Source organism: Parambassis ranga, unplaced genomic scaffold (assembly GCF_900634625.1).
Source record: "Parambassis ranga unplaced genomic scaffold, fParRan2.1 scaffold_21_arrow_ctg1, whole genome shotgun sequence".
In the NCBI taxonomy this organism is placed as follows: Eukaryota; Metazoa; Chordata; class Actinopteri; family Ambassidae; genus Parambassis; species Parambassis ranga.
Window position 1 is genome coordinate 5,673,885 of NW_021144767.1, and position 22,952 is coordinate 5,696,836.

General features: G+C 44.4%; 5 non-coding genes across 5 annotated transcripts; 3 read left to right on the top strand and 2 right to left on the bottom strand.

Moving 5' to 3' along the window:
- The first annotated feature begins 2,382 nt into the window (after positions 1-2,382).
- trnap-cgg (transfer RNA proline (anticodon CGG)) lies at positions 2,383-2,454 on the top strand. Its single transcript has one exon. It is a non-coding gene; the product is annotated as a tRNA-Pro (tRNA).
- Positions 2,455-7,690: 5,236 nt separating this feature from the next.
- On the bottom strand, positions 7,691-7,763 carry trnar-ccu (transfer RNA arginine (anticodon CCU)). The gene has a single exon. It is a non-coding gene; the product is annotated as a tRNA-Arg (tRNA).
- Positions 7,764-12,167: 4,404 nt separating this feature from the next.
- Positions 12,168-12,240, bottom strand: trnar-ccu (transfer RNA arginine (anticodon CCU)). Its single transcript has one exon. It is a non-coding gene; the product is annotated as a tRNA-Arg (tRNA).
- Positions 12,241-16,651: 4,411 nt separating this feature from the next.
- trnat-cgu (transfer RNA threonine (anticodon CGU)) lies at positions 16,652-16,723 on the top strand. Its single transcript has one exon. It is a non-coding gene; the product is annotated as a tRNA-Thr (tRNA).
- Positions 16,724-18,095: 1,372 nt separating this feature from the next.
- On the top strand, positions 18,096-18,167 carry trnap-agg (transfer RNA proline (anticodon AGG)). Its single transcript has one exon. It is a non-coding gene; the product is annotated as a tRNA-Pro (tRNA).
- The last annotated feature ends 4,785 nt before the right edge of the window (positions 18,168-22,952 follow it).

The following is a 22,952-nucleotide window of genomic DNA, read 5'->3' on the forward strand; positions in this document are numbered from 1 at the left end:
ACATTTTAACATGGGAGTCTGTGGGTAATAACACGCGTGAATTACAATTTTTCACACGTCGTAAACATTCCAACTTAAGACTAGTGGTTAAGACCTTCAAAACTCAGTGTGTAACATTGTTGGTAAAAACTGTTTGCTTTGGCATGTTTGTAGAGAAGATTGAAGCAAGGCGTCTGGACTTGTAGAGTTTTCCTGAAGAGGTTTCACTGCTCATCCAAGCAGCTTCATCAGTTGTTGATCTGTTGGTGGGGAAACATGGTTTATATGTGGTTGCAGACCTCAGTGGGTGGTCTGGATAAAACTCACAAACAATAGCACTAAATGTTTCCATAGTTACCTGTGATGATCTGGCTGCCTGTGCCAGGTGTGTCTAATGACTGGCTAACGACTAGGAGACTTGTGAAGTATACAAGGTTATTTACGCAATGACATGATACAGACCACGTATGTATTTGATTATATAAGCTTACACTTAGAGAAAAACACATCTATAACTCTTACAGAGTGTTAGGGAGGAACTCTTTGATGAGGTGAAGACCGAAGCACTAGGAGCCACGGACCTAAGATAAATCAACCAACATAGAAGGGACAGAGTGTTTTCACAGTCATAAATATGTTAGACCAATTATGATAATTAGTAGGTGGAGATAAAAGGGCAACATGTCCCAATATGGAAATACCTACGATGGTCTTGAAGAACTGTTTATCTGTTATGCAAATGTACCTCAACTTTCAATAAAACTAGCCTGTGTACAGGGAGGGGCAGAACACGTATGGACGGGAGTGAAGCAGACTGAAAGGCCTGTGTTCACTGTGTTATCCCTTTTGCAAAAGGCGAAACTACAAAACCCAGGGTATTTTCTTTCACTCAATGTTCTGAATACAGGAGACGGAATCTGACAATCCGGGGTGACCAGGGAAGGTCACGACAGACTGCTGGTAGACAGCCCATTGTTCTTGCTGTTAGCATGTGACTTGGAGTTAAACTTCCTGGGAATGGATGAAATAACTGCTTTGTATGTGGTAAAAAGATGAGGCCACCACCTCGAGAAGGTTTTTCCAGCTTAACATAGATGGCTTCCTTGACTTCCTCTCTGTCTAAAATGTGAACATTGTTGTCCTCAAAGGAGTGTCCTTTATCTTTGAGGTGGAGGTGAACAGCTGAGTTTTGTCCTGAGGAGGTGGCTCTCCTGTGCTGAGCCATTCTCCTGTGGAGTGGTTGTTTAGTTTCTCCAATGTACAGATCAGAGCATTCCTCACTGCACTGGACTGCATATATGATATTGCTGTGTTTCTCCCTGGGAGTTTTATCCTTTGGGTGTACCAGTTTCTGTCTCAGGATTGTCCTCCAGTGGAGACTGCAACCTTAACACAGCGCCTTGGACGAAAAGCAGACTTGCAGAATCAAAGGCAGCATTTCGGAATGAAAAGCATTCCAGAATGAAATTCAAATTTCCGGAATGAAAGGCAGTAATCCAGAATAAGTGGCCTCATTCCAGAATAGACATCAGTATTCCGGAATGATAGGCAGAATTCCCGAATAACACTCTGTATAGTGGAACAGAAGTCAGCAAGACATCATACTGGAATGAAAAGCATCCCAGAATGGAAGAAAGCATTCCCAAATGAAAGGCAGAAATCTAGAATGAGAGCATCCTGGAATAGACATCCATCCACCCACTCCAGAATGATAGGCAGGATTCCGGAATGGTAGACAAAATTCTGGAATTAAACCCCTAACCTGACAGTGGCCTGTGATGTCATGGAAGCGTGTGTTCCAAAATGGAAGGCAACATTCCAGGACAAAAGTCAGCATAACAGAATGAAAAGCAGATTTGTGGAATGAAAGATACCATTCCAGAATGAAAAGCAGTCCATAATGAAAGTCAAAATTTTAGAATGAAATGCAGAAATCCAGAATAAACAGTAGCATTCCAGTATAGACATCAGTATTCCGGAATGATAGGCAGAATTCCAGAATAACAGTCAAGTTAGTCAATAGGGCCGGTTAGCTCAATCCCCGTACGGCCAATCTGTGTTTTCATTGTTGAAGCATGGACATGCCTGTTTCACTTACTGTGTGCTGGTTGGTACATTGGACTCAAGGATTGGTTTTTGAAGACACTCCTCCAAGTGGTGTCTTCAGTTCTGCTACTATTCTGGTTGGGAATCTGAGTTATATGTTTTCAGGATCTCTGTGGGTGGATCTTGAAGGAACTCAGACTTTTAATCTGAGGGCCCAGGATTCAAGTCCCTGTTCAACACTATATATTCCTAACCAGAAATCTTTGTACATATCTTTACCAATGTCAAACTAAGAAAAACATGTGCTTTGTGTTGTTCTTGCACTGACTGAAACATGAAAAGGAAGAGGTCACATGTGGCTCGTTGGTCTAGGGGTATGATTCTCGCTTCGGGTGCGAGAGGTCCCGGGTTCAATTCCCGGACGAGCCCTCTTCTTTCAGCTTCAGTAGATTGAAGGTCTGTCTTATGTTTACATTTATAGCAATTATCTTTAACCCAAACAAGTTCATATTCCAACTTAGACCCTGTAAACAGCAGTCTGCTCAAACTCCTAGAAGCAATCTACAACTGATATTGTTTATTCAAGAGAAGAAGTCTTTGCACTGAGGACTAAAGTCAGAATGCAGCCCAAGGTCCAGGGAGAGCTGAGGAAGAAGTACAGGGGCTGTAAGGCAGGAGTGAAAGTAGAGGCTGCACGTAGACATTTTAAGCCAGCGATCCCCTCGGCAATAATAAGGAATGTCAACTCACTACTGAATAAGGAGATCAGGAGATCAGCCTCTGTCCTACCCGTCATCTGCCTCTGCTACTACTACGAAACTACTGTTGGTAAGTTTTCTGTCTTCTATTCAATAAGTTTATTATCTTTATGTGAAACAATGTGCATGCCTTAAGATAAATGGACCTTGGGTTTAAGAAGAAATGTCAGTCATTGTTCATGTTGGGGTAGACAGGCTACAAGCAGCTAAGATTAGTTAGCATTCGTTGTAGCTAACGTCTATGGTCGTGTCATATAGCTGTCAGAGGTAAGTGGTGAACACGGTTAGTACTTGGAGTTTTCTACACAGGCACGTTGAATTCATCCTTAACACACTGAGAGCACAGCTCGCCGCCAGCTAACGCAATCCAAAAGTGCTTTGCTTTACTTTTGTAGTGTAGCTGACAGGCTAACGTTAGCCCAGAGCTAACGCTCTGTGTTAGCCTAAGCAGCACTGAAAAAATCATGTTGGTCCAATTCAAATACATTATATTGCATTAACGTACTTGTTTTGAGTCAGGGCTACCAGTATTTATTGGATGGAAAAACTCAATTTAATTGAGTTCATCCAATGAGTATAGGTTAATCACAATAAATATACAGCAACAGTGATTAATGTGATTAAAATTGTAATCATGTGACGGCACTAGTTCAAACGTTTGAGTTCAAAGAACCGATGACCTACCAGTGGATGTCATGTCATGTCATAAGATATGCAGATATACAGATGAGAAATGCACAGAGATGTATTATGTCCTGTTATGATATCATGAAAAACTCTGAGTATTACACTGTAGGTGAGGATGTTATTGCACTAAGAGAAAAAACACTGTACTGTTTCCCCATCAGTGTCACTGGGTGTAAACATGGTGATAAAGTACAGAGGTTAGAGTACAGATGGACTGATGTTATACAGTCTGACCCCTGTCTGGACAAAGGTCTGTGGCTGAAGGAGACACCCAAGGTCCCCACTGTCTCATGTTTTTATATTTAACTTATTTTCACAGCACTTCATTAGTTTGTCATAATCAGCCACCATGTACAGGTGCATCTCCAAAAATGAGAATATTGTGGAAAAGGTCAATATTATAAACTAATGATGTCACACTGTGATCAGATGATGAACTCAAAACACCTGCAAAGCAGACACAATCATGGGGAAGACTGCTGACTGGACAGATGTTGAATAAATAAAAAATAGTCAGCATGGTTATCCTCAGGAGCAATAATGGGAATATGACTCCCATCCATCACCCCTGCACACTGAGGGAACCTTGGGCACCAGTACAGCACCTCCCTGTGGATTAATCTGTACATTACAGGCAAGTGTCCCTGATCAGATGGCGGGTTACTGTCCCTAGCTGTCCTGAGGGTAAGCCAGTTCATCATCAGATTAGGGTCACTTCTACAATGGTGGTCCGTCAAATTGGCATGCTAACTGACATGCTAACATTTATTGGCTTGCAGCATGTTCCACCAACTGCACACAAGTCAGTTACCTTGGCTGGGCGCTCTTCTGCCTCAAGAGATGATTCCCTGGCCCTCTTCAGTCCAGAGGTGGATGGGGAGTCATCTCTGTCTTTTAGTTCGCACAAATACCTCCCTGAGGGACTTTGCCCGGCCGAGGTTTTTGTGTAAGGCGTAAAAACGCTCCTGTGTATCAATGTTATGACACATGAAGGAGGACACTGCCTCCTTCATGGTCGGATTGTTGTCCTCAAAGTTCTGTGGAAAAAAGACAAGCAAAAGGCGACATCTGTATGGATCATAGGGCATTCAGGGAAACTGGGAGAGTATCTGAAACTTACGTAGGTAGCCACAGCACTGCGGATATCCAGAAGGGTGGGCCGTCCCTCCAGGCCCATTTCGGCCTGGAGGGACAATATTTTGTCATGTTTTTTGCTTCCCCCCTCCCGAGGGAGTTCAAAAACAACGAGTTTGTGGCAACCGCCCGGCCACGGAGCCTCAGCCAGCGCCTGAACCACTGAATTTCGTCAGGCTCCAGAAAAACCTGGGCCTGGCCGAATTTACGGCATGTTTTGTGGTCCAGGACCTGCAAGAAGAGCAGACACACGAAGACAGACCATTAGTTCTTTCTGAGGCTTTAAACTCATGGTAAATTCTTTTGCGGGCATCTTGAACTTACACTGACGAGGTAGCCCGTACTATCATCCCCCACTGCCCTTTCCACCTCCCTGACCCGCATACGGGTGAGGACCCCGGTCCTGTGCCCTTAGATGCAGGTCAGGAACCATGTACCCAAAGAACTGGTATCTTGTCACCGGATCTTTGGGTGCGGCCTTCTCCACGTTGTCTGTGAAAAGAAGAGAGAGAGAGATGCATTAGTAAGGTTAACTTTCAGTTCATACCATTAGACTGATGAAGTATGTGTAGTATGTGAAGCTGGGATTGTGTGTGTGGAGTCTAGCATTACCCAGCAGTGAGGGAATCCTGTCTCTGGCCAGGTGGATGAATCTGGTGCCTCAGGATCGTCCTGTTCAGGTCCCTGTACATTTTTTTGAGGTACCTGAACAGGACGACCACATCCTGTGCCTTGAGCCGGCTGTGCTGCGGAGGGGTGTCTCGCAAGTACTCCACAAAGCCAGTGGCCTGGCCGATGTAGAGTGCCACGGTCACTGGCGACATGTCCATCCTGGCCTGCTCCTTCTCCTTGAATTCCCCATCATGAATCTCAGGCACCACCACCTCGACCTCTGCCGGCACCGCCACACCCTCATTAGATGAGATGATTTTGGCCGCCAGCTCCCGGCAGTTGGTGCAGGCCGTCCCTGCCTCATCCTCCCTGGCCTGCAAGTCCAGCTCTGATACTATGGGCGGCCACGGTGCCGAGAGCTTCAAATCAAATCAAATTAAATTAATCAACTTTATTTATCCCGGGGGAAGTGGGGGGGTATTATACATGGCAGAATAGGCATGAAAAAAAAACAACTAAAAATAGAATCAAGCATCTCAGTACCTTCTCCAACACCTTTGCCCTCACCAGCCTGTATATCAGGGCTTCATGCAGCGAAATCTTGTCCGTGTGCTGCCTGGAAAGGTGTGTTTTCACATCTTTCACCAGCGGTGTGCAGCCCGCCACGGGACACTGCACACAGCCTATTGCTATGTGGCCTGTGGCCAGGCCATTGAGCAAGGTGCGCTCCTGTGGGTTTTGTATGTGGTGGGCCTTCATCAGGTGCCTGGACACGTACCAGAAGATCCCACCACATACAGGACACGTCAGCATCTGCTTTGGCTTTGTCATCTGAAAGAAAAAGGGGTTCAAGATTGATTCAGCATTAATATATCTATCATCATATATTATCATCTTTAACATAGCTCATATGTCTGCTTCTACTTGATGCCTGTTGACATCAGACAAAAACTGGGAGAAAGGCTGCAATCTGAAATTAATGCAGCAATGCAGGTGGCCTAGATTGAATCCTTTGACTTTTTCTGTGGTTTCCTTTGTTTACAGTCGTGCAAGTCATGTGACTTTACTTATGCAACATGTATGATAATGTTCTGTCTCCTCTCATTTCCAGACGTGCAGCCAAAAACATGTGCAGTGATGATATGTGACGTATCATCATGGTCTTAGAGAGAAGAGCTGAGTGTCTGTTCTGATCTGTGGATGCTTGTGTCTCTTCTCCCCTGTAGTTTCCTGCTTGTTGCTCCGTCACACGCCCTCTGCTGGTGAGCCGCGTCATTACACACAACCGCTCATGTAATGAGGTGAATTTATAACTTTTGACTTTATGTGGAAGAGGGATTGATTTTGGAATGAGGAGGCTGCAACCTGCGATGGCACCACTAGATGTCAGCTTTTCACAGCATTGGTGGTTCAGTGGTAGAATTCTCGCCTGCCACGCGGGAGGCCCGGGTTCGATTCCTGGCCAATGCAATGACCCTTTTAACCGAGGAACATGTGAGGGGACATATATTCACCTTCACATCTATACTGTTGTTCAGTAAGCTGTTTTTATATGTGTTAACAGACCTACCTGACTTCTGTTAACATCACTGTGACATACACACAGAGGCACTACACTTCACAGACGAGCTTCAATGGTACAGTGCACATTTGAAACAAGAGCACTTACCATCACTGGTAGTGAAGGTGTCACAGGAAGAATTACTGTGATGTTTTACCTTTAGAGCCTTTTTATAGAACACATTCATTTGATTTAAATTAAGAATGTTTGTTGGTGCAGTAGCCAGCATGAGCACTGTAGATGTCTTTATTTTAAAAAGAAAAAGAAAAAAGACCATGTTTCACCTCTTTCTGAGCCTCGTTAGTGCAGTAGGCAGCGAGTCAGTCTCATCATCTGAAGATTGTGACTTCAACCCTCACAAGGGGCACTTGTTACCTGTGATGATCTGGCTGACTGGGCCAGGTGTGTCTAACGACTGGCTAATGACAATGAAACTGCCGGAGGGGGACTGGTTGACTGTTGTTTTCTTGCTTCTCTCTTTAAACAGCTTGTAAACAGCAGCTTCCCTGTGGGGAAACTCAGGTAATAAGTGATGCTGCATCAGCTCTCACCTGTTTACAGCTCTGTCCCTTCATCCCTTCCTAGCAGACTTCACTCACATTCAATCTCTAACGATGGGCCGTCAACTAGTCCTGCACATGGCCCAGACACACTTTCTGGTTGTTAACTGTATAGTATATTTAAATAATTAGTTTCATGTTTACTTAATATTTTGAAGTGTAAAAATGTTTCACCAAAGACGTTGAGTAGAGCCTGCTTATTGTTTTTAGAGTGTATATCAGTTCACTGTGCAGCATAGTGCTCATGAAAAGTGAGCTGCTGACACATGGAGTTTAGGGAAAACATTGAAATGCATTTTCACACAGGTTGGTTTGGTCCACTGACCAGTGGACACAGAACACTCTGCTGTAAACACCCCAGATGGGACTCGAACCCACAATCCCTGGCTTAGGAGGCCAGTGCCTTATCCATTAGGCCACTGGGGCTGATATGATCTGTATCCACTGCACATTTTTCCACCCATGAGATCGCACGTTTCTCCCTCGTCAACGATCCTGAACTGCTCGACTTCTTCTACATAATAGCTGTCAAGGAAACAATAGCTTAGCATTATACAGTGAGATGGTGTGGATGTGTTGTGTTATGTTTTTTTATCATTGTTAAAAATGACTCTAATTTGTATCACATATTTTGTGTGAAACCATATACCTGCCATTGCCAAGAGTCAAGGATGCAGATATGAAGGAGAGCATCAAGTTCTCTCACTATCAGATCACCAATGGGAACCTTGTCCTCCCATAAACTTTAAAAAAAAAATCACAAGTACAATAACAATGTCATATATAAATATTTTTTAATTTCACTGCATCAAATTGTTTTTAAAATAACTTCAGACGTAATTAGACATTGAACATTTTTTTTTCTTCTTTTGAAATATTTTTTAACATTTTAAGGGAATCACTGCAGATGACATCATGACGCATTTTGCAGACATGGGCCCCACATTTGGCACAGTGGCTCCACACACGTCTGCGCTGGAAAATGAAAATATTGTGGAAAAGGTCAATATTATAAACTAATGATGTCACACTGTGATCAGATGATGAACTCAAAACACCTGCAAAGCAGACACAATCATGGGGAAGACTGCTGACTGGACAGATGTTGAATAAATAAAAAATAGTCAGCATGGTTATCCTCAGGAGCAATAATGGGAATATGACTCCCATCCATCACCCCTGCACACTGAGGGAACCTTGGGCACCAGTACAGCACCTCCCTGTGGATTAATCTGTACATTACAGGCAAGTGTCCCTGATCAGATGGCGGGTTACTGTCCCTAGCTGTCCTGAGGGTAAGCCAGTTCATCATCAGATTAGGGTCACTTCTACAATGGTGGTCCGTCAAATTGGCATGCTAACTGACATGCTAACATTTATTGGCTTGCAGCATGTTCCACCAACTGCACACAAGTCAGTTACCTTGGCTGGGCGCTCTTCTGCCTCAAGAGATGATTCCCTGGCCCTCTTCAGTCCAGAGGTGGATGGGGAGTCATCTCTGTCTTTTAGTTCGCACAAATACCTCCCTGAGGGACTTTGCCCGGCCGAGGTTTTTGTGTAAGGCGTAAAAACGCTCCTGTGTATCAATGTTATGACACATGAAGGAGGACACTGCCTCCTTCATGGTCGGATTGTTGTCCTCAAAGTTCTGTGGAAAAAAGACAAGCAAAAGGCGACATCTGTATGGATCATAGGGCATTCAGGGAAACTGGGAGAGTATCTGAAACTTACGTAGGTAGCCACAGCACTGCGGATATCCAGAAGGGTGGGCCGTCCCTCCAGGCCCATTTCGGCCTGGAGGGACAATATTTTGTCATGTTTTTTGCTTCCCCCCTCCCGAGGGAGTTCAAAAACAACGAGTTTGTGGCAACCGCCCGGCCACGGAGCCTCAGCCAGCGCCTGAACCACTGAATTTCGTCAGGCTCCAGAAAAACCTGGGCCTGGCCGAATTTACGGCATGTTTTGTGGTCCAGGACCTGCAAGAAGAGCAGACACACGAAGACAGACCATTAGTTCTTTCTGAGGCTTTAAACTCATGGTAAATTCTTTTGCGGGCATCTTGAACTTACACTGACGAGGTAGCCCGTACTATCATCCCCCACTGCCCTTTCCACCTCCCTGACCCGCATACGGGTGAGGACCCCGGTCCTGTGCCCTTAGATGCAGGTCAGGAACCATGTACCCAAAGAACTGGTATCTTGTCACCGGATCTTTGGGTGCGGCCTTCTCCACGTTGTCTGTGAAAAGAAGAGAGAGAGAGATGCATTAGTAAGGTTAACTTTCAGTTCATACCATTAGACTGATGAAGTATGTGTAGTATGTGAAGCTGGGATTGTGTGTGTGGAGTCTAGCATTACCCAGCAGTGAGGGAATCCTGTCTCTGGCCAGGTGGATGAATCTGGTGCCTCAGGATCGTCCTGTTCAGGTCCCTGTACATTTTTTTGAGGTACCTGAACAGGACGACCACATCCTGTGCCTTGAGCCGGCTGTGCTGCGGAGGGGTGTCTCGCAAGTACTCCACAAAGCCAGTGGCCTGGCCGATGTAGAGTGCCACGGTCACTGGCGACATGTCCATCCTGGCCTGCTCCTTCTCCTTGAATTCCCCATCATGAATCTCAGGCACCACCACCTCGACCTCTGCCGGCACCGCCACACCCTCATTAGATGAGATGATTTTGGCCGCCAGCTCCCGGCAGTTGGTGCAGGCCGTCCCTGCCTCATCCTCCCTGGCCTGCAAGTCCAGCTCTGATACTATGGGCGGCCACGGTGCCGAGAGCTTCAAATCAAATCAAATTAAATTAATCAACTTTATTTATCCCGGGGGAAGTGGGGGGGTATTATACATGGCAGAATAGGCATGAAAAAAAACAACTAAAAATAGAATCAAGCATCTCAGTACCTTCTCCAACACCTTTGCCCTCACCAGCCTGTATATCAGGGCTTCATGCAGCGAAATCTTGTCCGTGTGCTGCCTGGAAAGGTGTGTTTTCACATCTTTCACCAGCGGTGTGCAGCCCGCCACGGGACACTGCACACAGCCTATTGCTATGTGGCCTGTGGCCAGGCCATTGAGCAAGGTGCGCTCCTGTGGGTTTTGTATGTGGTGGGCCTTCATCAGGTGCCTGGACACGTACCAGAAGATCCCACCACATACAGGACACGTCAGCATCTGCTTTGGCTTTGTCATCTGAAAGAAAAAGGGGTTCAAGATTGATTCAGCATTAATATATCTATCATCATATATTATCATCTTTAACATAGCTCATATGTCTGCTTCTACTTGATGCCTGTTGACATCAGACAAAAACTGGGAGAAAGGCTGCAATCTGAAATTAATGCAGCAATGCAGGTGGCCTAGATTGAATCCTTTGACTTTTTCTGTGGTTTCCTTTGTTTACAGTCGTGCAAGTCATGTGACTTTACTTATGCAACATGTATGATAATGTTCTGTCTCCTCTCATTTCCAGACGTGCAGCCAAAAACATGTGCAGTGATGATATGTGACGTATCATCATGGTCTTAGAGAGAAGAGCTGAGTGTCTGTTCTGATCTGTGGATGCTTGTGTCTCTTCTCCCCTGTAGTTTCCTGCTTGTTGCTCCGTCACACGCCCTCTGCTGGTGAGCCGCGTCATTACACACAACCGCTCATGTAATGAGGTGAATTTATAACTTTTGACTTTATGTGGAAGAGGGATTGATTTTGGAATGAGGAGGCTGCAACCTGCGATGGCACCACTAGATGTCAGCTTTTCACAGCATTGGTGGTTCAGTGGTAGAATTCTCGCCTGCCACGCGGGAGGCCCGGGTTCGATTCCTGGCCAATGCAATGACCCTTTTAACCGAGGAACATGTGAGGGGACATATATTCACCTTCACATCTATACTGTTGTTCAGTAAGCTGTTTTTATATGTGTTAACAGACCTACCTGACTTCTGTTAACATCACTGTGACATACACACAGAGGCACTACACTTCACAGACGAGCTTCAATGGTACAGTGCACATTTGAAACAAGAGCACTTACCATCACTGGTAGTGAAGGTGTCACAGGAAGAATTACTGTGATGTTTTACCTTTAGAGCCTTTTTATAGAACACATTCATTTGATTTAAATTAAGAATGTTTGTTGGTGCAGTAGCCAGCATGAGCACTGTAGATGTCTTTATTTTAAAAAGAAAAAGAAAAAAGACCATGTTTCACCTCTTTCTGAGCCTCGTTAGTGCAGTAGGCAGCGAGTCAGTCTCATCATCTGAAGATTGTGACTTCAACCCTCACAAGGGGCACTTGTTACCTGTGATGATCTGGCTGACTGGGCCAGGTGTGTCTAACGACTGGCTAATGACAATGAAACTGCCGGAGGGGGACTGGTTGACTGTTGTTTTCTTGCTTCTCTCTTTAAACAGCTTGTAAACAGCAGCTTCCCTGTGGGGAAACTCAGGTAATAAGTGATGCTGCATCAGCTCTCACCTGTTTACAGCTCTGTCCCTTCATCCCTTCCTAGCAGACTTCACTCACATTCAATCTCTAACGATGGGCCGTCAACTAGTCCTGCACATGGCCCAGACACACTTTCTGGTTGTTAACTGTATAGTATATTTAAATAATTAGTTTCATGTTTACTTAATATTTTGAAGTGTAAAAATGTTTCACCAAAGACGTTGAGTAGAGCCTGCTTATTGTTTTTAGAGTGTATATCAGTTCACTGTGCAGCATAGTGCTCATGAAAAGTGAGCTGCTGACACATGGAGTTTAGGGAAAACATTGAAATGCATTTTCACACAGGTTGGTTTGGTCCACTGACCAGTGGACACAGAACACTCTGCTGTAAACACCCCAGATGGGACTCGAACCCACAATCCCTGGCTTAGGAGGCCAGTGCCTTATCCATTAGGCCACTGGGGCTGATATGATCTGTATCCACTGCACATTTTTCCACCCATGAGATCGCACGTTTCTCCCTCGTCAACGATCCTGAACTGCTCGACTTCTTCTACATAATAGCTGTCAAGGAAACAATAGCTTAGCATTATACAGTGAGATGGTGTGGATGTGTTGTGTTATGTTTTTTTATCATTGTTAAAAATGACTCTAATTTGTATCACATATTTTGTGTGAAACCATATACCTGCCATTGCCAAGAGTCAAGGATGCAGATATGAAGGAGAGCATCAAGTTCTCTCACTATCAGATCACCAATGGGAACCTTGTCCTCCCATAAACTTTAAAAAAAAAATCACAAGTACAATAACAATGTCATATATAAATATTTTTTAATTTCACTGCATCAAATTGTTTTTAAAATAACTTCAGACGTAATTAGACATTGAACATTTTTTTTTCTTCTTTTGAAATATTTTTTAACATTTTAAGGGAATCACTGCAGATGACATCATGACGCATTTTGCAGACATGGGCCCCACATTTGGCACAGTGGCTCCACACACGTCTGCGCTGGAAGCACAAAGTGCACTGCTTGCAGCTTTTAGATGGCCCTGGCCCTTCTTTTTCTTCCTCTTCTTCTTCTTCTTTTCCTTCTTCCTTCTTCCTGAAGGACCAGGTTTTCTGGCTGTTCCATGCAGGATCGACAGCCACAAAGAGTACAAAAGCATTGAAGCCATTAAGACATGTCCAGCATGTGATATAAAATGCACATTGGCCCTCTCGGTGTCTTGCGCCGGCACGAGTATGTACCACACATCTGAAAAAGAAATGCTCAGATGGTTTGAATACATTTACACACAACCTTCTTATTATGAAAAAGAGTCTGAAATCTTCCAATAATATGTAAAATATGGAATACAATTGAATAAATAGTATGGCTATATCAGACAATCACAATAATACATAATAATACTACATACAAATGTATTTACTTAACATGTACATAAGTAAATAACTTGGGTAATAATTGATATGTTGCTTACCTGGTCCAGGTGGTCCACAGCTCCTTTGGCTTTGCTGTAGTCCAGGATGATCTGGGGCTTTAACTTACCAGACTCCTGGAATACTGGCTCCCCGTGTTTTGTACTGAGGAGGACCACTTTTTTGGGACGTCTTGGCTGCAAAAATGACCCTCCCTGTTGTTTCATCCCAGAGGCTCTTCATGGACTCGTGTCTGGACCAGTACACGCCGCCCAGGATCAGCAGCCCCAGGAATTCACACAGCTCCTCAAGATCTGCATCTCTCCATTGTGGCACTGAATGCCTTCAATGCTTTTGCTTTTGAAAGGTCCACAGCTGCGTGGTAGCGCTGCAGTGTCTCTCTGAGTCTTTCTTTGTGTCTTTGCTTCTTTTTAACATCCCGGGCAGGAGCAGGTGAGTGATCGCAGTTCCGCCGACGTCACAGGTTGAGGAAAAAAAGGGCAATCGGGCAGTTCAACACAAATTTTAGAATTCAAACTTAAATGTTTCTGATCCATCACCAGAACACTGAGGATCTATTCATCTATTGGACATTGGTAGTAGGCATACTTCTGAATTGCGTGGGAGCTGTCCTGCTGTACCGAAAAGTTTGGAAAAGCCGCTGCTGGCAAATTGGCACTACTACTAAGCATGGACACAAAACAAGACACTGGGCTCATGGGACCTCGGATCTCAGAATTACATCAGAAGATGGACCGGATGGAAGGGCTGATCTGCAACATTTCAGCCCGCTCCGGAGAGGGCTGGAAGCGGGTGGATAACATCGGAAGACAGTCTGTGCTCCTATCTGACTCCTGTGCAACTCCTATCTCTCGTCAAGGACAACTGGTGAACTGCCTGTAAACATCTTGGCGGTCTCAGTCATACTATCGCACACACTTCTCATGGAACTGACGCACATACATTCCCCTCCCTACCCCTCCCTTCCTTCTCGTCTGCCTCCGTATCTGTTGTTTTCTCCCCCCATCCTCTATGTCCATGAAAAAATTCCATGTTACCACGTGTACTGTAATCAAGGGTCAATGTCATTATGTGATTATATTGTTTGTATGTACCGCAATCTGCAAATGTATTTTTGAGAGCCAAAAGGGCGCCTTGAACGGTCGCCCTGGTGCTTTTAGTGCACTCTTGCACTAGACACCACAATAGTTTTAATTTGCACATACAAATACTACTGTTTACTGCTTACTTTTGCACTTCAGCCACTTTACAGTCTGTTTACATTGTTCATGGACATTTGGATAGTTATAACATTTATGACTTGATAACCTGTACATACTTAATATTTTATATTTTATTTGTATCTATTCTCTATTCTATTTTACTGTGTCTTATATTTCAAGCTGCTCTCTTAGAGACAAATGAAAAATTTTCTGAATCTGAATCTGAATCTGAACAATATGTGAGAGACCAGAACTGTGGGTCTTCAGAAACAACACTGACGGCTGTGTGTTGCAGAAGTTCTCTAACAACACTGCGATTGTTGGTTTCATCACTGACAACGTCGACGCAGAGTACAGAGGACTGACGCAGAACTCTGTGGACTGGTATCAGCGAAACCACCTCCTGATCAATGCAGGACTTCCTGTGCGTTTTAGAGGATACCTCCAAGAGACTTTTTTTCTCGTCTAGAGGTGATACGTATGTGTACCAATTTTCATGTCTGTAGGTCAAACGGGGACTCAGATCTCATTCCAGGGGGCGCTGCTGAGCCATGTGGCCACGCCCACATATGACGATTTGGGGGTTTTAAAAGGTGCACAGGGGCTGATGTCATGATAGAGTAAGAGGCAGGTAGGATGAACAAATCAAGAAACACAGCAGCTTTCTCTATGGTGGCGAAGGGTCAACTTCATGACGTTGCCCCGCCCACACGGTGTAACATGCATTTATGCTTGCATTTCAGAATCAGAATCAGAAATACTTTATTGATCCCAGGGGGAAATTGCTTTCATTCCAGGTGCTCCATGTATACTCAAAAAACAGGTTACAAATATAAAAAAAGGTAAAGTAGTAAGCGTAAAATAAAAATAAAACCTAATAAATTCTAAACATTAATAAACATTCAGTTTAAATCCAGGCTCTCGCACGTTTCGTGCTCGGGCCCTAATAAAGTAAAATAAAATCTTAATCACAGCTTCCTTAATACGAGCTGAACTTCATAGCTATAGCTTCATAGCTGTAGTTTCAGCAGCCAGTTTAATACCGTTCATGTCTATATTTGATATAACAGACACGATGACCATCCTTTAATGCTTTTGTTGCTTTATTACTTGAACTTTTGTCGCTGAGCTCCGATGCTTTTTGATGAAGCATTTTAGCAACAGACTGTTGCACTGTGTCCGTCTTTATTGTGATGACAGCTCCTATTTCTTCACACTTTAGATGTTCCTAAAAGTAGAGTGTGCATCACACACTGTACAGTATTTATCAAGTATTATTGTTCCTCCAGTGCACCATTTCTTCTGTATAATTATTATTAGCAGTTATTACTGAAGATCGATGCCCCTACAAATATTCAAACTTACTGTAAATTCAGTTGTAGGCTGATTCATCACTGTCATTTCTCCATTGTTGTTGATGGATAACCAACTTTAGATATTTTTAATGAACAATAAATGCCCTGAAGCTCTGAAGTGTATTGTTTTTACACTGCACACCTGGTTTGGATCTTACAATGGTAACCTAAACATCACAGGAACTATACAAGAACAACCTCATGGAGGCTTCAGTGGTGTTTGTAATAAAACACTATCCTTCTTTTTTCACAAACAGTACAATACAGCACATGTGACTCCACAATGAGCAAAGCAGAGACCGCAGACCACGTAACATGGCGTTACTATGCTGGAAAAAACGTGTCTGCCTGTGAGCTTCTGTTATGTACTGTAGCATCCTAACTTCCATCCTTACAAACCACCTGTCCTCTGTTTAAAATGTGGACATTATTGTCCTCAAAAGACTGACTGTCCTTTCTCTTTGAGGTGAAGATGGACTGCTGAGTGTTGTCCTGTGGATGTGTCTCTTCTGTCCTGTGCTCTTTACCTGTGGGGTGGCTGTGGGTTTTTATTCACTAATAACATATCAGTTCTAGAATGATGTGTGTGTGTTTGATGTGATTTGATGTGTGTGTTTATCTGGTTTTAGGGGTCAGTGTGTGTTCATCCATACGCGGCCGCCTGTGTTGATGTAAATGTGTGTGTCCTGTTAGCCATGATCATGCTGAGACAGAATAATGCTGGAAAAAGCTCCCAGCTGTTAGACCTGAAGGTAAAGCTGCATGCTGTTGTGGTTTCTCTGAGTGTAGGATCACAAGACTTCTGCTGTTTTATGTTGTGTGTATTGATCACGATCAGTGATCAATTCAGAAGTTAAAAGAAAAAGCCGTGGTGGCGTGGTGGCCAAGTGGTAAGGCGTTGGTCTCGTAAACCAAAGATCATGGGTTCAATTCCCATCCATGCCTTCAAAGATCTGTAGGAGGTTCCTTTTAAAGAAAGACAAAACCCATTGAGAGTAAAAACTATAGACAGAGCTTCCGTGATGTCACCCATTTGTTTCTGAAGCGCCGTTCTGAGGCTCGTGGGAGCCGCCATGTTGGAAGCATCACGTCCGCCAAAAACTCCAAATACGTACAAAGAGGGGGAGCACGAGTGGAGTTTGGGGGCGGGCGATCATGAAAGCAGGAAACTCGCATTGTTATATGTCAGCCTTCTGCTGCTCAAGTGGCAACGCCTATAATTATGCAGAATTTTAAGTCCGAATATAATTAAAACGAGTAAGTTATATAAAAAAAATCCCCCCATACAATTGACACTAGAAGAGAACCTATCATCTGAGACCAGAATGTTTTTTTGTACCAGGCTGTAAACATGTTCATTCCTGCTGTGAAGTCAGACATTTTAACATGGGAGTCTATGGGAAATGACTCGCTTTTGGAGCCAGCCCCCAGTGGTTGCGGCATGAATTACAAGTTTTGACACTTCCGCATGGGCTTCAAGTTTGAACCCCGAAGGTTGCCGTCTGACAACACCACACAAAACAAAGATGTGTTAAACTGTGTGATCGTTGGCTGGAAGCACTGCTTCATGAACCTGTGTTTACTGTTCATTAAGCTTAGAGAAGTTTCAGGAGTATGTTTGAGGAGTAAACTGATGCAAGTCCTCACAACAAGTGTATTTCACTGCACAAACACACACTCAGCTGATGTGTCCCAGGAAATGTCTTTTTGTCTGACGTATTAGAAGATTCTAGATTCTAGATTCAACAACTAGACAATTAACCCCTGCTGAGACCCCCACAGGGTTTCTGTGGCTGTATCTCCCTCATTCTTCATCCTATGTGGATGAAACCTTACAGTCATGCTGAACATTTGACTCACAGCTGATATGCTGAAATGCTACAGACACTGCGCCACCTACTGGCCAGAGGACCTGTCTTTTGTTTAGGGGCCTTAAACAATTTCCCTCTGGGATTACTAAAGTACCTAAAATAAAAAAGAAATGTAAAAAAATTTCCCAGAATGCGTAATTTAATCCAAGTCTTCAAAATGGTGGAACAAACATTTCACACATTTCATTTCAGATCCTTTATTGTTCTGGAAAGAAAACCAAAACAAAGTCCTGACGTCCCATTACAAATATCATGGCAGCTGTTCATCCCTCTCCTGACGGTTCTCTTCCACCTCCAGCTTGTCCACACTTTCCGAGCTTTCCGAGCACATGTGACACGCGTGGTAGATAGGTCGCTAATTCCAGACAGCTATAGCGCACAGTAGTCTTTTATTCATTTACATTTCAGTTTCAGCTGCTGACACATGAAGATCAGAGGGCACACATGGCTCGTTGGTCTAGGGGTATGATTCTCGCTTAGGGTGCGAGAGGTCCCGGGTTCAAATCCCGGACGAGCCCTGATGTGTAACTATTTCATTGGAGACAACTCCTTGTTGTTGACTCTTTTCAGTTCCTCTCTAACTACCACACAGCTTTACAAAGCTAACAAAGTTCTATTCAGACTCATCCCAATCCAGAGCAGTTGTTCCACAGTAACACCTGCAGGAGGACGTCATCACCCAGTATGTGACCTGCACTGTGAGCTGTAAGGTCTTATACAGACAGGTGTGTGTCTTTCCTCATCAAGTCCAATCAGTATCATCAAAGACAGCTGGACTCCACCACTAGATGTCAGCATTGCACAGCATTGGTGGCTCAGTTCAGATTGAGAGAATGCAAAGTGTGTGCAAAGCTGTCATCAAAGCAAAAGCTGGCTGCTTGGAAGAATGTCAAACATCAAACATATTCTGCTTGGTTTAACACTGTTTGTTCACTACATCATTCCACATGTGTTCCTTCATAGCTCTGATGTCTTCAGGATGAATCTACAATGTAGAAAGTCATAAAAACAAAGACAAACCACTGAGTGACTTTTGACTGGTACATTTAAAATGTCATCATATGTCCTAACCAGCAGGGGGAGCACTGATCATAAACTCTCTGTCTCACCTGTTATTGTCATGTGTTTTTATGGAAGATGATGCTGACTGTTGTTTTCTTGCTTCTCTCTGTAAACAGCTTGTAAACAGCAGCTTCCCTGAGGGGAAACTCAGTTAATAAATGATGCTGTAACCTCTGGGACTTGATCTGCTGGGTGGGAGTCCACTAGCATGTCAGCCTGCACCTACACCTGCAGCCTCCAGTGCCTCTGCACCTACACCTGCAGCCTCCAGTGCCTCTGCACCTACCCCTGCAGCCTCCAGTGCCTCTGCACCTACACCTGCAGCCTCCAGTGCCTCTGCACCTACCCCTGCAGCCTCCCACATGTCTGCTCCTTCACCTGCTGCCATCCAAACTGGTGTGTGGAAGACTGGCACTGTGAAAGCACTGTTGGCGCGTGGCAAACATTTGTCTCCTTCACAGCTGGCTAAAAAACTGATGTCACCAGTTAAACCCTGTGAGTGTAACTGCGTAACATGTACTGTATATGTATTCAGTTATCATTATGACAGACTACACAGACTTATCCACTTGCTGTTTCCAGCCCCGATACCGCAGTGCACTCTGCCAACAGAACCCCAGCCAAACATTTGGCACAAAGGCAGCTCTTCCCTACTGGTAAGTAACATCGTACATTGTTTGTCCTTGTGTCTTGTCAACAGTAATAATTTTATTAACTTATTAATAAATGCTAATAACATTTTTTATTTGTGCTGCAGGCACTTCTGTTGCCCCTTCTGGAGCGGGTGACTTTGCTGAAGACGATGATGAGGAGCTGGTATCTGCAGTGTCACAATATGAAGCACAGCAGAATACAGGTGTGGCATACGACACAAATGCAAATATTATGAAAATGTTTAGTGAAAACACACTGTGAAGTATTATTTTTGAGGAATAAAAAATCACTGTTTTTTCAAATATTTTTGTTTACAGTACAGGATTATGTCGCATCAAGCTTCAAGCGGGATGCATTCTTTGAGTGCACCTCTTCAAAACCTTAAGGATATCCAAAGGTGTTGGTGTTTTCATTTGTGTTTCCCGTTGAGAAACAATCATTGGATAACATTTTCACTAACATCACTTGCTTTTCTCACTCACTATCTGTCTAATCCCCTGAACAGGACGGAGGAGATTCATTGTTTTAATGATCACAGTAACTGTTTTTCATCACTGCAACTGTGTGCACGCTTCATGTCTGTGGGCATCACTACTTTATACTAAATTCATCACAACTTATTTTCTTTGCTCTATTCCATCTAATCCTTTTCAAATACAGCTCTGGAAAAAATAAGAAACCACAGTGGTCTCTTATTTTTTTATGTCTAACTATTAATTAGAATCATAATCTATTAATGCTTGTCCAAATGTATGCTGTGCAGGCAGATTGTGGACTGCGATCAAATACAACAGTCATCCTTATATTATTTTTTTCTGCATTTCTCCTTCAAAAGCTCCAGCCATTGCTCATTCAGAGGCCCGTGCTGGTCCGCCTCTAGTGGTAAAAATACCAGACCCTCCACATCATCAGCCACCTACTGAGCTCCCTCGTCACTGGAAGGATCAGCTTCCACCTTTCCAGCAGGAGTGGATCCGTAAGACCCTCTTCAAGGCCAACCTACACACTGGCAAGCCAGAGCTAGTGCCCCAGCTGAAGCTTTGGTGGCATCCTCCTCAGCCCCCTCTCATTCACAGTCAGCTGCCCGCCTCACCTGACCTCTTCTTCTGTCGGCCCCTTTTTTTATAGATGCCGCTGAAGATGTGGCAGTTCCCTCTTGTCTGTGTTCGCCCAGACTGTGGTAAACACAGACTAACAGTGGCAGGACTATATCGTACTGTGCGCAAGGTCTTAGACATCGACGGGTGATATGACCTTGCAACAGAGTACTTAGGACAACTGGATATGGGCCAGTAGTCAGTTTCCTGCTTTATTGACATACAGGTAAGTCATAATTAAGATCAAACATTATTAGGTGCTTTGATTTGTGTTATTGTTTAACCAAAAACTGCATTTGTGTTATTACACTGGTCTTTCATTAGATACTCATGTGACAACCGGGTGGTGAGGATGATGAGGGAGAGGACATTGGGCAACAGTGCGACTCAGCTTCACAAGAAGTTGATGGAGCAACATGGTGAGGCATGGACGCAGCGTGTACTGCAGTACCTCACTGCCTGTGAGCCATTTGCAAAGTCCTCCCTTTGCAGCCTCCTGTGTTCCTTGAGCCTCCTCCCTTACCTGCCATACCTAAACCTAAGTGGCTGTTAGCTGTATACGCCAGGGATGTTCTGGGGCGACTGCATGAGGTCAAGGCCAAAATTACATCTGTCTTTGGGTCTGTGCTCAAGATTGACTCCACTAAAAAGGTATCACAGCGTTTTACCTATACAGAATGTTGGCCAGATATAAATATGTTTGCGTGCATAATGAACACTCTGTTTGACCTTTTCCAAATAGGTCACAAAGAAACTCGCTGGGGCTGCTTCAGGGACAGCTGCTTGGTGCACAAATGTGGGAAATGAACACGGCCAAGTCCTTGTCTCTGTGCTCACAGCTGCCGAGGGACATGGATTGGATGCCATGGCAGCTGGCCTGATGAAGCGCTATCGGGAGGCAGGACAGATGCCCCCAAAAGTGATGTATGTGGACAGAGACTGCTGCAGTCAGCATGGCCAGTCTCGTGTTAAGGCCATGTTTTCAGAGTGGGATGACCTCGAAGTGCGCCTTGACATCTGGCATTTTATGCGCCGATTTGCTGCAGGTGTCACAACAGAGGCTCATCCACTCTATGGAGTCTTCATGGCACGTCTGTCCACGTGCATCTTTGAATGGGATCCAGAGGATGTCGCTGCTCTTCGCCGTGCAAAGGAGGGGGAGCTAGCAGCAAAGAAGACCGGCCACCTCTCAGAAAAGGCACTCAGTGCTCGCATTACCCGGAGGGAGTTGGCACTGCACTGCCGCAGGAGGACCAGAGGGATGGAGGAGACCACCAGCCTGATTGGATCACTGATTGATCACTTTGACAGTGTGGATGGGAAGGACACTCTGGGAGTTCCTCTACTGGACCATGATCGGATCCAGCAAATATGGAAAGAACAGCAGAAACATGTACTGTGTATCCAAGACCCAGAGAACTTCCCACTCTACATTAAGAAGGGGACACTGAAGAAAGGTGGTGTGGAGCTGTGCTGCTACAGGTGTGCCCGTGGCTCTACCTCCCTGGAGTCTTTCCACCTCCACTTGAACCGCTTCATCCCAGGTATCCCATATGGATTACAGTGTCTCTTTAAGTATTATAAGCACTGTAACTGTTTCCATTACTTTAAAGTAATGTCACATTCTACAGTAATATTACAGTCCTTTTCTGATGTCAGAACAGATCTTATCTCACAAGAAACTAATTTAATTACTTTTCCTCATTAATTCTGGTTATAATGATGATTTTTCATGTATTTACATAACTCTATTGCATGTAACCTCATAGTACCTCAAATGTAGCACATATCTTGCGTGTGTGTGACCCTTTTTTTCTATTTTATTTAACCTTTAGGAACCAGTGCCAGTGATGCACATTTTCAGGCCTATCTCCTTGAAGGCTTGATGCGATGGAATGAAGATCGGATGGAAGAGGCTGTAAAAGGAGCCTCTTCCATCCGATCATATGGCAGTGCCCTGCGAGAGGCTGTGGACCAGCTCAGCCGAGTTGTGTTTGGGAAGCCCTGGGATGAGCGCTACCGCCCTCCTGGAGTATACACAGGCAAGAAATACTCATTTAACACTAATATAAATCATTTATTCATCAATCCACATTTTTGTATTTTGAAACATTATCTGTATAACCTTTTATGTTCTGGACAAAATATTAAGAACACTTTCTTTTTTGTTTTTTTCTTGTAGGTGAATTGCTGGGGGTGGAGTATCTGTACAGCCAGACAGGCAAAACATTGACTCCAGTGCTCCAGAACCCTGAAGAGGAGGACAGGTTGGTGGAGCAAATAAATGACGAGGACCTGCAAGATGAGGGATTTCAGGAGGAGATCATGGAGGACATCACAGTGTCAGTGCTCTGTGAGGATGACCCCTGCCATGATCTTCAAAAGAGCCCCCCATCTTTGACAACCAGTCCTCAGGCCTCTGCTCCACCCCACCCATCCACGTCCAGTGATGGAGAAGGACAGCATCCTGCCTCTGCCTCCTTAGTGCTG